Genomic DNA, 11,177 nt, shown 5'->3' on the forward strand with positions numbered 1-11,177 from the left:
ATGAAGCCTCTACTATATGCCAAGTACTAGATTAATTGCAGGAGCGGAAGCAGTGAACAAGGTAGGCTCACTTCTAGGAAGCTTAGCGCCAAGACAGAAAGACAGGCCTTGAACGCTAATTACAAGATTGAGGATGTTATAAAGTGGAACGTGCAGGTGCCATCAGGGTGTCCATAGCGAGGGCCTTTGGAAAAGAGTGGCATTTACCCACAAACTAGAAGCCTCAGAAAGAACTGGAAATGCTGAAAATGGAGGGGGCTGGATGGAGAAAGAACAGCTTATGTGAATGCTCTTAGGCGAAAGAGAACATGACTCATTTGCAGAAAAACTGTTCATTTCCAACACATGGAGAGTGGGGTTGAGAGTGGTACCAATGAGATTTCAGAAGGGGTGTGATTAATATCTTGGGGACCCTGTAGTCACGCCAAGTCTTTTCCATTAGGACCATGACAGATTTTTAAGTTGGGAAGTAACATTTGCCTTTAAAAATGATCTCTCTGGTTGTAATTGTAAAAAATAGATCTGGGTGTTGTGAGATTGGATGCAAGGAATTCAGTTGTGAAGTTCTTACAGACCTCTGGTTCCAACAGCATGGTAGCCTAGGAGAGCGGAAGAAGGTTTCTTGCTAAAAGTATCTACACATGCTGGAAAGCAAAAGAGTTTAAGTATTTACAGCAGGTCCTTGAATGGCATCATTTATTTTACCTTTTTTTTTGTTATGACTTTGATTAGATAAAAACTGTTGAGCCCCACCTTCTCCCCATGGCCAGTGGGTTTTCTTTGGGGACTCAGGTTTCCTTCTGCTGTTCGTGGGCATGTCTCAGCTATCCGAGTCGGAGTGAGTGGTGTGTGTGTGTGTGTCTGTGCGTGCACACTCACATGTGTTTATGTGATCTGCCCAGCAGTGGAAAATGTACTGTCGAAGGTTGGGTTCTTCCTTGACCCTGAACTGGAACAAGTGAGTTGGAAAAATGAATGAATGAATGAATGCAAATGATCGTTTAATATTGGAAGTGTTTCGGGGTCCTCTTTTTTTTTTTTTTTTTTTTTTGTTTGGTGGTGGTTTTGTGACTAGAAATATTCAAAGAGAAAATCATACTGACTCTTTATTTGATGAAAAACATGAACACTCAAATTGAAAAGCCCTGCCACTCCAGGTTCTGTTCAGGATAAATGAAATTAACTTATCCCTAGATTTATTATTGTGAAATAGTAGAAAAATTAAAAAAAAACACATTGAGAACATCTTGAAATCAACCAGAAATTAGAGCTATGAAATTAAAAGCCAAGATAATAAATCTGTCTATAGACTTTCACTAGTGCCAGTGAAAGTTATAATATTGGAGAGAAACTAATTGCCTACTTAGAAGACAGTTGATCATTCTCAGGCTTTTACTCAGGAAAAGAAATATTTAAAAGATGTGTTTCTACAGGAAGGAAATTGAATGCAGGGGGAAAGAGTGAGATACAAAAATTAATGGTGATGTCCAAAGACATTGATACAAAAATATAAACATTGACTGTCAAAATAGTAATCACAATTGAATAATTTGGGAAATAAAAAAGTAACTTATAGTTTCAATACTGGAAAATATGTAAAATGGAAATTAGAGGATGAGGCTGAATGTGGTTTAAGCAGTCTTAGTCCCTGTGGTTATTTATAAGGAAGATAAAAATATCACATTCTAATAAAAATAATTAATTATGCAAACATACGTTAAATACTGAAACAACTGTTACAAATTGGCAATATTCTCAAAATATTTCCAAAGTAGTACAAAGTGATTAAACGACTAAATAAACCCAAACAATCTAATAGAAACAAACAGAAATAGAAAAGTAAAATATAAAGCATCAAATAATAGTAAGAATAAATCTAAATATATTAACAATCACAAAAATGCAAAAAGACTAAATTTACTAGTTAAAGGCAGAGATTGTGAAATAGAATTTTTAATTCTGCCTTATATGCACAGTGAAAAAATAAAAAGTTAACAGGCAAATATAGCTATAGATCAACATTAATCAACATAGAATTTCAAAAAAATAAATATTGTTTGGTCTAAAGAGATACATATCGTAATATTAAGAAGAAACTTCAGAAGATGATATTGCAGTTTTCAACTTGAATGGACCTATAAATGCATCTCTAAAAGTACTTAAAGGTAAAAAGTAACTGTAGAATGTGGACATTTTGAACAACACTGCATAAAACATGATCACTTAAGGAATCTGTATTGTTTCCTAATGTGGAAAATTCAACATAAAGTGCCACAAAACAGGCCTCAGCAAGCATCTAGGAATTGATTTCATATAGCTAGGTTCTTGGGTAGTATTGAAATGACAGTAATTAATAACATTTCCCTTTGCATATAGTCTGGGAAATTAAAAACAACTCATTTAAATAAATCTTGGGTCAAAGAGCTCAAAATCTGAAAGCAAACATGTCATCAGAATACCATGTGGTAACAGTGAGTCCACAGACATGCTGGGAGTACATGAGCCTATTATGGGTAAGATTTTCTGAAGGAGTCGATGCAGGGATGGGATAGTAAACCTCTCCTCAACCACAGGCTCACGAACAGCATGCCCACGAACAGCAGATAGTAAACCTCTCCTCAACCACTAATCTACTTTCTGTCTCCATAGACTTGCTAATTCTGGACATTTCATGTAAGTAGAGTCAGAGAATACTTAGCTCTTCGCATCTGACGTCCTTCACTAAGCATTTTGTTTATCCCTGCGTTAAACTGACCAACACTGGAGTTGTTTCCACTGGTTTGGGTATTATATATAATGCTGCTATGAAGATTTGTGTATAAGCTTTTGTGTGAACATGATTTCAATTTTCTTGACTATATTCCCAGGTGTGGAATTTGTTGGGTCATTGGGTTATTCTGTGTCTAGTATCTTAAAATTTTGCCAGACTGTTTGGTAGCAGCAGTACCATTTTCTATTTGCATGGCCAGGTAAGACTGAATGTAGATGTGTGTCCGTGCAGGAGGCAGAGGGGGAAGAAGGGAAAGAAGTACTTAATGTCAAGGAAGCAACAGTGGCCAAAAATAATAACAATGGCATCTGAGTCAGAGTAGCATGAATAAAACCCCAACAATGAAAAAATGTATATTGCATTGAGGGAAATAGAAAATGTTTGGTACAGCTGCATCAGAATTGCAAGCTAGAAGGTTAGAGGATTTAGAGACTTGAGCCAAGAAAGATTGTTACCACCTGTTATGTCACTTGAGCAATTCAGGTAACATCCCTGAGCCCTGGTTTATCCATCTGAAAGTGGGATTAACATTTCTTATCCTGTCAGCCTCCCAGGATTATGGGAATCGAATGGAAAAGAGGCTGTGAGGGTGCTGGTAAGATTTAGGGCATGGTAATGGCAGGTCGCGAGCTGCACAGCCTGAAGAGGTTGGTGCCCGCTGCAGTCTTGGTGTAGCTCATGTGGCCTGGATCTCCAGGAAAGCCACAAATACATCCCATCTTTCACTCCTCAATGAAAAACATCAATGCAGAGCAATAACCGTGCTTTGGCAAACAACTCATGTGCCATGTCTTCCTGATCGTGGACAAACAACAAAAGGATTATTTAATGATTCATTCCTTCACTGTCTGTTTAGATATTTTTATTGGAACAATTAATGTGTGCTTTTCAAAGGAACTTTTCTACCTAATTTAGTCCATAAAGCTTCATTTAGAATTAAATACTCTAATAAACAAACCTCAAATCTCAGGGGTTTAGCACAATAGCAGCTTCCTGTGGTCCCGGGTGGGCACCAGGGACAAGGGGAGAGAAGGGGGGAGTGGGGAGTCTCTTTTCCATTCAGTCATTCTGGGCATCAGGGTATTTCCTTCTTGAGATCGCACCACCTCCCACAGGTGCCCTGCAGGTGTGCCGTGATGAAACAGCGAGAGCGGAGGCTGTCTTATGGGCCGGGACTGCAGCCCATTAGTTCTGCACATATTATTTTCACACAACCCAGTCATAAGGCCCCATCCCAAGGTCAGATAGGTGAGGAAATAGAGTTTGTGCACCCGGGGGAAGAGAAGAAACACGGATATTGGTGAACACTTGTATTTTCCGCTTAAGTATTTGGATGTTTGCTGAAACAATTCCCGTAGAAGTCTTTAGCCTTCCCTATTTGTTTTCCCTTTTAAGTTCCTCTATTTTTTACTTGATTCAATTCGACAATTTTTTTTGAAAAACGGGTGAAGAGGACAGAGTGGGGACTTGGGGATTAGTCAGGATTTGATGCAAATCCTGAGTCCTATGGATTTTTAGCAAGTTATTCCATCTGCCTTAGCCTCGGTTTCTTGTCTGTGAATCTTGGTAATAAGATCCACTTCAAAGATCTGTATTAAGGATGAAATGAAATGAAGTGAAATCCATCAGGCTCGCACAGGGCAAGGCAACCAATGTTTGTTATTTCTTCATCTCCTTCCCTCACTCTCATCTCAGTCACCATGCCTGAAACTCTTTGGAGAGTTGAGTAAGAACAAGATAACCCTAGGTGTGAAGGATTTCATAATTTAGCAGGAAAGTCAGATAAGTAAACAAGACAGATTCTGACAAGTGTGATAATACAGGTAAAGGGCTAATTAGGTTAAGTGGATCACCTCTTATGAATGCATAAAGAACATTGACGGGGCTAATAGAATTAATAGAATGTTGGCTCTTCAAGACAGTACAGCATTCAATCTTCTCATTTCCAGGAAGTGAAAGCAAATAGTAAAGTATTTTGCCTAAAGCAAATGTCGTATTTCTTCGGGGCTGCGATGGGACAGACAAGGCCCTTTATGTACAATTAGCCACTCACCTTATGACAGTGCATGTTACAGCAGTGTAGGAAGGCACTGTCTTTAACCCCATTGTGTAGATAAGTACACTGAGGCTTAGAAAGGTTAAACGACTGAAAGATGGTGAACAGTAATGAGCAAAGGTGAGGAGGAAGAAAATACAAATTGAGATGAGAACCCAGGGTAGACTGTGTTCGATGCTCAAGGGGGGTGACTTCCTGGGGAACTTTAAAAAAGTAGACCCTGATCAGGTTACATTGTTAATAAAGGAAAAGAGTGATTGCCCCCCTCCCCAAAAAAAACAAAGTAGGTTCTGATTCAATAGGTCCAGCATGGGGCACCATTATTTGCATTTCAGATAATTTAGGTGTACGTGACAATTTGGCAATGATTGCAATATCAAACATAGTCCTTTCTCTCTAGGGGCTCCCAATGGCATAGGAAAGATGAGGCATAACAAGAATTGTCAAATAAACACATGAACTGCCACGTGACGTCAAGGTCTGGGAGACTGCAATGGAAGAAGCAGGTCCAGGTGGCCTGCTGTGGCTTCCTACGCAAAGGTGGATAACAACATAGTGGAGAGGAAGCCACAGACAGATATTAGCTGAGAAAAATTTGGGAGTTGTAAGAAGACAAAGTAATTTCAAGTAATACAAACATTTCTTAGTTTTGATAAGGGCATTATGGTCGTGTGAGATGTTGACTTTAGGGGAAGCTGAATGAAGAGTGTACAGGAACTCTCTGTGCCATCTTGCAACTCTTATGTAAATCTAAAATATAAATAAGTTTTAAATAATTGTGGGTGTGTGTATATGAGAGTGAGGGAGAGAACATGTGTGTATGAAAGAGAGTTGGTGTGTGTGTGATGCAGGATACAGCTGTGAAGGAGGAATGAGGGGATTATTGTATCTCTCATTGCAATTGACACAACTGGCCCAGAACAAACAGGGGTTTGTTCCAAAGTCACACAACCAGTTAGAAGCAAAGCTATGACTAGCTCACTCCATTGCTCCCCATTGCTCCCCTAAAACAAGGGGGGTGCACTTGAAAAACTAAAGAGATCTGCGAATGGAAGGTTTGTTGGAGCCAACACATTGGTGTAGATTCATGCTTGGTTTCAGACTCTGCCAGTCATGGAAAGCAAACTCCTAAAAATGATTGATGTCAAATTCAACAAATTAAGAGTTAAAATAGGCCCTTCCCCCTAAATACGTGCAAGATGATTTACCTCACCATATGTGAACAATATTCTGGTTTTAATCAGCAACATACCGCATAGCAAATGCTTATCTGTGACCTGGTCCATTAAAATTAATTGGTAAACATGGCTGTGCTTTTAGAATGTAATTGCAGCATTTATTAACGAGAGCATGAAATGGCCTTTCACAGCCTCATGTCTGCTAAAGGGGATTTCATAAAGGCATCAACTAATGTTATTCAGGTCCAGGGTTGACCCCAGACATTACATTTTGAATTACATTATTTTTGTAGTTTTTTGAATGGTGATCAGGGATGGTATCTATTGGGAAAAGTTACAAATATTCAGCAAGGAAAATGTGTATGTATGTGTATGTGTGCATATATATTTACATCTAATCTATAGGTTTAATCCTTTACCTGAATATATAGTAAAGTTTTAGAACTTGTTATATTATTTTATATACTTACATGATAGGCATCACATATAGAACTTCCTATATGCCAGAGACAATTTTAAGCCTTCCCAATACATCACTGCATAGAGTGCAGGAAATGCCTGATTCCCAAGTCATTAGCTTGCAGACATCCTCACTCCCTGGCCACAGAACCTGACAAGAAGCCACCAGATTACCGCTTGCATGGAAAGGAAGCCACTGAGGAAAAGATGGTAAATTTTCTCCAAGTTCAGACTTAGAAGAATAGAAAATAGAGGTAGGCAGAGTGGGAAGAGACTCCTAGGCTCTCATGCCCAGGATGTTCCTTTCCCTCCCTACAACTAGAGCCACACACACCGCCTCCCACAGAATCCCCTCGCCTTCCAAAGCTGTTGAAATTTTCACTTCAGCTGTCTATACTCTGAAGATTTACTGAGAAGAAATGAACTTGTAATGACTAGGATCCTCTTTTTAAAATGCTCCTTCTTCAGCCTAGGGCATAGGCATATTTCTCAAATAAAAACTACTGAGGACTCATTCAAGAGAAGTACTCTCACTTGGTGGAGAATGTTCGTTGGAAGGGAATAAGTCCTGTGGAGACAAGGGAGGCGGCAAAAGGGAATAATGAGCGCATGAGGGTGATGGGCAGTAAGATGGCAGGTCAAGAAAGACCTCCCCAGGTGAAACTTGACTTAGAGTATACGCCTTGGGAACACTGGGACAAGAATGTTCAGGCACAGGGAAGGAGGCAGGGGCTGTCCTGGTGTGCGGAGGAAACAGCAGGACCCACAGTGGAGGAGGGGGCAGCGGAGGCAGAAACAGGTCAGTTGCTTGTCACAGACCATGAGGACTTGTAAGCCATGGTAGGGACCTTCATTTTGATTCCATGTGAGATGGCAAAGCCTTGGAGAATCTTGAGCAGTGATGGCAAGTCGCTTTCATTTTGTAGGATCACTGTGGCAGTTCTCTTGGGAAGTGACTCTATAGTGGGTCAAAGAAATGAGATCAGTTAGACAACTGTAGGCCACAGCAAGAATCTGGTGGAGATGCTGGTGGGCCTGCCAAAGTAGCAGCACATGGGTCCACATGGTTGGATTGGCCGAACAATCAGATGTGAGGTGTAAGAGAAAAAAGAATCAATAACAACCAAGATCGTTGGCCTGAGAAACTGGAACCATTAACTCACTGAAGAAGGTGCTGGTGAACAGATCAGGAGTCCAGGTTTGCACTTGTGGAGTTGGAGATCTCACATGTCCAAGTGGGACTTTGGTGCAGAGGTAAAACGAGAGCACAGTAATGTTAAATCTATGTACCATCTTAAAGACTTCCAGGACAGCCAGAAAACCCTGGGGAAGGTGTTTTTTCTTCTTCTGTATTGTGGAAGTGGTGGAACATGGAGCATTTAGGGACAGGGTAGAACCGTCTTGAGTATGCTGCTAAAGATGGACTAACAATGTCAAGAGACAGACGCCTAGAGAGAAAGGCCAGGAAGCCAAGCTAGAAGAGCATCAAAGCCAAGCCTCAACTATTCAGAATACATACAGTCAGTTGACCCATGGTCTTGGGGGATGGGGGGCGGGATTGGTTCCAGGATGCATGTGGAATACCAGTGTCCCAGGATGCTCAAGTCCCTTATATAAATGGTGTAGTATTTGTATATAATCTACATATATCTTCCCCTATACATTAAATCATCTCTAGATTACTTATAATTCCTAACAAAATGGAATTGCCATGTCAGTAGCTCCTATACTGTATTGTTTAGGAAATAATGACAAGGAAGAAGGGTCTGTGTTCAATCCATCATGGGCCTAACTCCACAGTGCATATTTCCATTCATGGCTGAACCCAGGGACGTGGAGCCCAGGGGTACAGAAGGCCCACTGTATCCCTGCAAAAGAAAAAGTAAAAATATCCCAGCTTGCCCCTCATCTCTGCATGCACGGACTCTCCTCCGCCACCCAGCTTTCCAGAATTCACACAGAGAGCACTGATTCGCGGCTGAAGATCCTTGGTCTCCCAATAGCCAGCAGTCATGTATAACACTGTCTCTCTGGATAATTCCAGGGAATGCCCACCTCGCTTGAAAACACGGCCCTGCCTGAACTGTAAACGCAAAACCCATCCCTCATTAAGCAGTTCAGTTTCATTCTCAAATGCGTGTCCCTCGATAGCACTTCATTGTTCTTGCCTCACAGAGCTACCACTTCTTTACAGGGCGTGTGTTCTCTGCAAACAGCAAGGTTGCGTGGACGTCACCACGGAGATTGAGAGGTAAGACTCATTCCCAAAACTCCCAGCCTTCTGGGAAGAGAACACGCTGTCATTGCTAGATTTTGTGACAGCTCAGAGACCTACCTCCCTCCCCACCCCCACTCTCTTCCAAACTCCAGTTGTACATTAATGAATTAATTAGAATTTGTTTGGGGAGAATGTTGTGACACCTTTTGAGATAATTGGAGACGTCCTGGGGAGCTGCAGTGCCAGAGTCGGGAATCAGTTCTCTGAGATCTTTTCACCTAAAATCTGAGAAAATTGACACAAGGAAAATAAATGGCAGGTGGAGTCTTAGGTGACTGGAAAAGAAAAAAGGTCTCTATTGCGAAGTGGGTGCAAGCACAGATAACTAGTGATGTAGAATTCTCAGCCCAGGTCTGATGATCAGCGGAGGGTCAGGTCTCGGATTTGGATGTGGCTGATCTTGTTCCAGAAAGAACACAGGGAGACAGGACCCAAGAGGTATTAGCCCGCTACCTTTCTCTGAATGTGGACATGCTGGGCAGGCACGGTAGGGAAGGTCCCCAGTTTCCCCGTAGAAATGATGGAAGGATGATCATTACCAACCTAGTGCTACTTCGCTTCTTCTCAAATGTCAGCAGGGACTCCATTATTCATGGCACTCTATCCGGGCTTATATTTCACTCCCGGCGCCTCCACGCAGCACCAGCAGAACCCCACACAGAATGAAGAATTACTAGACTAGAACGTGATTTGCCGAGCTGTAGCCTTTTATTTTGATGACTTCTAGCAAGCGGCATATAATTTTAACAATTTAGACTGTTTGCAGGTTTCCTTTTATAATAATCTCAATCTTGTATGAGGCCCACCAGATTGTCCATCTAGGCCAAAATCAAGGTGCATAAGTCAGACAATGAAGCTAACTTTGAAGCTAAGGGAGAAAGGGAAGGTGCCATAATTCCAATCCACAGTGAACTACAACAGTCATTCATTGGATACCGAATCCAGGAGAAAATGTGATGAGAGCTCGGCTCAGCGAATGCTGCCAACCTCCCATTTTCTGCCCCCCCCCCCACCCCCAGCGCTTCGAGGCTCGCTGTCCCAGCCCTGAAGCTGATTGGATGACACAAGAGTGTTTTATAATGATGAAAACATCAAAGGGCAGATGAGATCCCATAAGAGAAAAAAAATCTACAATTGAGAAATTCTTAGAGTCATGCAGTCCAACTCCCTCATTTTACAGGTGAGAAAAGCAAAGCCAAGAGCATCAGTGTCCGACTTACGCTGCAGGTGCCGGTTAGAAGCCGTGCTGTGGGGCACACAGGGAGGAGCTCTTCACACCAGCCAACCTGGATGCATCTCTGAGGAATTCTGGTGAGTGACAGAAGCCAACCCCCCAAAGATTGCTGACTACATGGTTTCATTTATCCACATTTCTTAGAATGACAAAATTAGAGAAATGGAGAGCAGATTAGCAGGTACCAGGAGATGAGGGAGGTAAGTTTACTTGAAAAGGTCTATAAGAGAAACCCTTGTGATGATGGACATGTCCTGTATCTTGTGTATCTTGACCCTGTACGCTATGTACGTGGGTGGGTAGTAGGGAGCATGGCCAGATAGCACAGTTGGTTTTTTAAATCTGTTCTTACCAGTCTGCTTTATTTATTGAACCATGGTCGAAGACAGCACCTTCTAGTGCTAAAAATGGTTCAAGCTCTTTGGAATTGATGTTTCTGTGTCCACCTGCACTCCTATGTTTATAGCAGCACTGTTTACAATAGCTAAGCTTTGGAAACAACCCAAATGCCCAAAAATAGATGACTGGATCAAGAAGATGTGGTACATATATACCATGGAATATTACTCAGCATTCAAAAAAGATAAACACATGCCATTTGCAGCAACATGGATGGCACTGGAAGGGATCATGCTCAGCGAAATAAGCCAAAAAGAAAAAGAAAAATACCGGATGGTCTCACTCATAGCAGGAATCTAGAAAACTTAAATAAGGGACCAGGAAAATGAATATAAGAAAGTGAAAATCAAAATCAACTAAAAAACTATGAACCAGAGACACTTTTTGGGGGTGGGGGGGGGGGAGGGGAAGGATTGGGGTCAGAATGGGGCGTTTGCAATTGTATGGGGGAATATAAAAATAAAATTTAATATTTAAAAAAAAAAAAATAAGTAAACAGATATTAGTGAGCATTAAAAGATTCTTCTAGGGCCTCCCTGGTGATCAAGGGGTTAAACACCTCACTATTAGGCAATCTGAAGCCTCTGCAGCAGTTCTATCCCCCCCGCCGGCCAGAGAGCTACCCACATGACGCAGCAGACCTCTCCTGCCTCACCTGCTGCTCCCCTCAGCAGTGTATTTCAGTCAGTCTGCCTGTTCTGTTCCCTGCTCTGTCTCTGGTGAATCCTCTCACCCCCTGCACCTCTGGCCTGTACCCCCAATCTTATATGCATAAATAATTAAATATTCAAAAAAATAAAATA

General features: G+C 41.6%; 1 long non-coding RNA gene across 1 annotated transcript in view; it reads left to right on the forward strand.

The window, feature by feature from the left end:
- LOC129145896 (uncharacterized) overlaps positions 1-10,039 on the forward strand; it is a 54,517-nt gene extending 44,478 nt beyond the window's left edge. Inside the window, exons 3-4 of the long non-coding RNA XR_008552044.1 lie at positions 8,658-8,714; positions 9,922-10,039. This is a non-coding gene — a long non-coding RNA (uncharacterized LOC129145896). The remainder of the gene's footprint in view (positions 1-8,657; positions 8,715-9,921) is intronic.
- The last annotated feature ends 1,138 nt before the right edge of the window (positions 10,040-11,177 follow it).

The sequence above is a fragment of the Talpa occidentalis genome, unplaced genomic scaffold (genome assembly GCF_014898055.3).
Source record: "Talpa occidentalis isolate TD23 unplaced genomic scaffold, MPIMG_talOcc4v2.1 talOcc4.15, whole genome shotgun sequence".
Taxonomy (NCBI): Eukaryota; Metazoa; Chordata; class Mammalia; order Eulipotyphla; family Talpidae; genus Talpa; species Talpa occidentalis.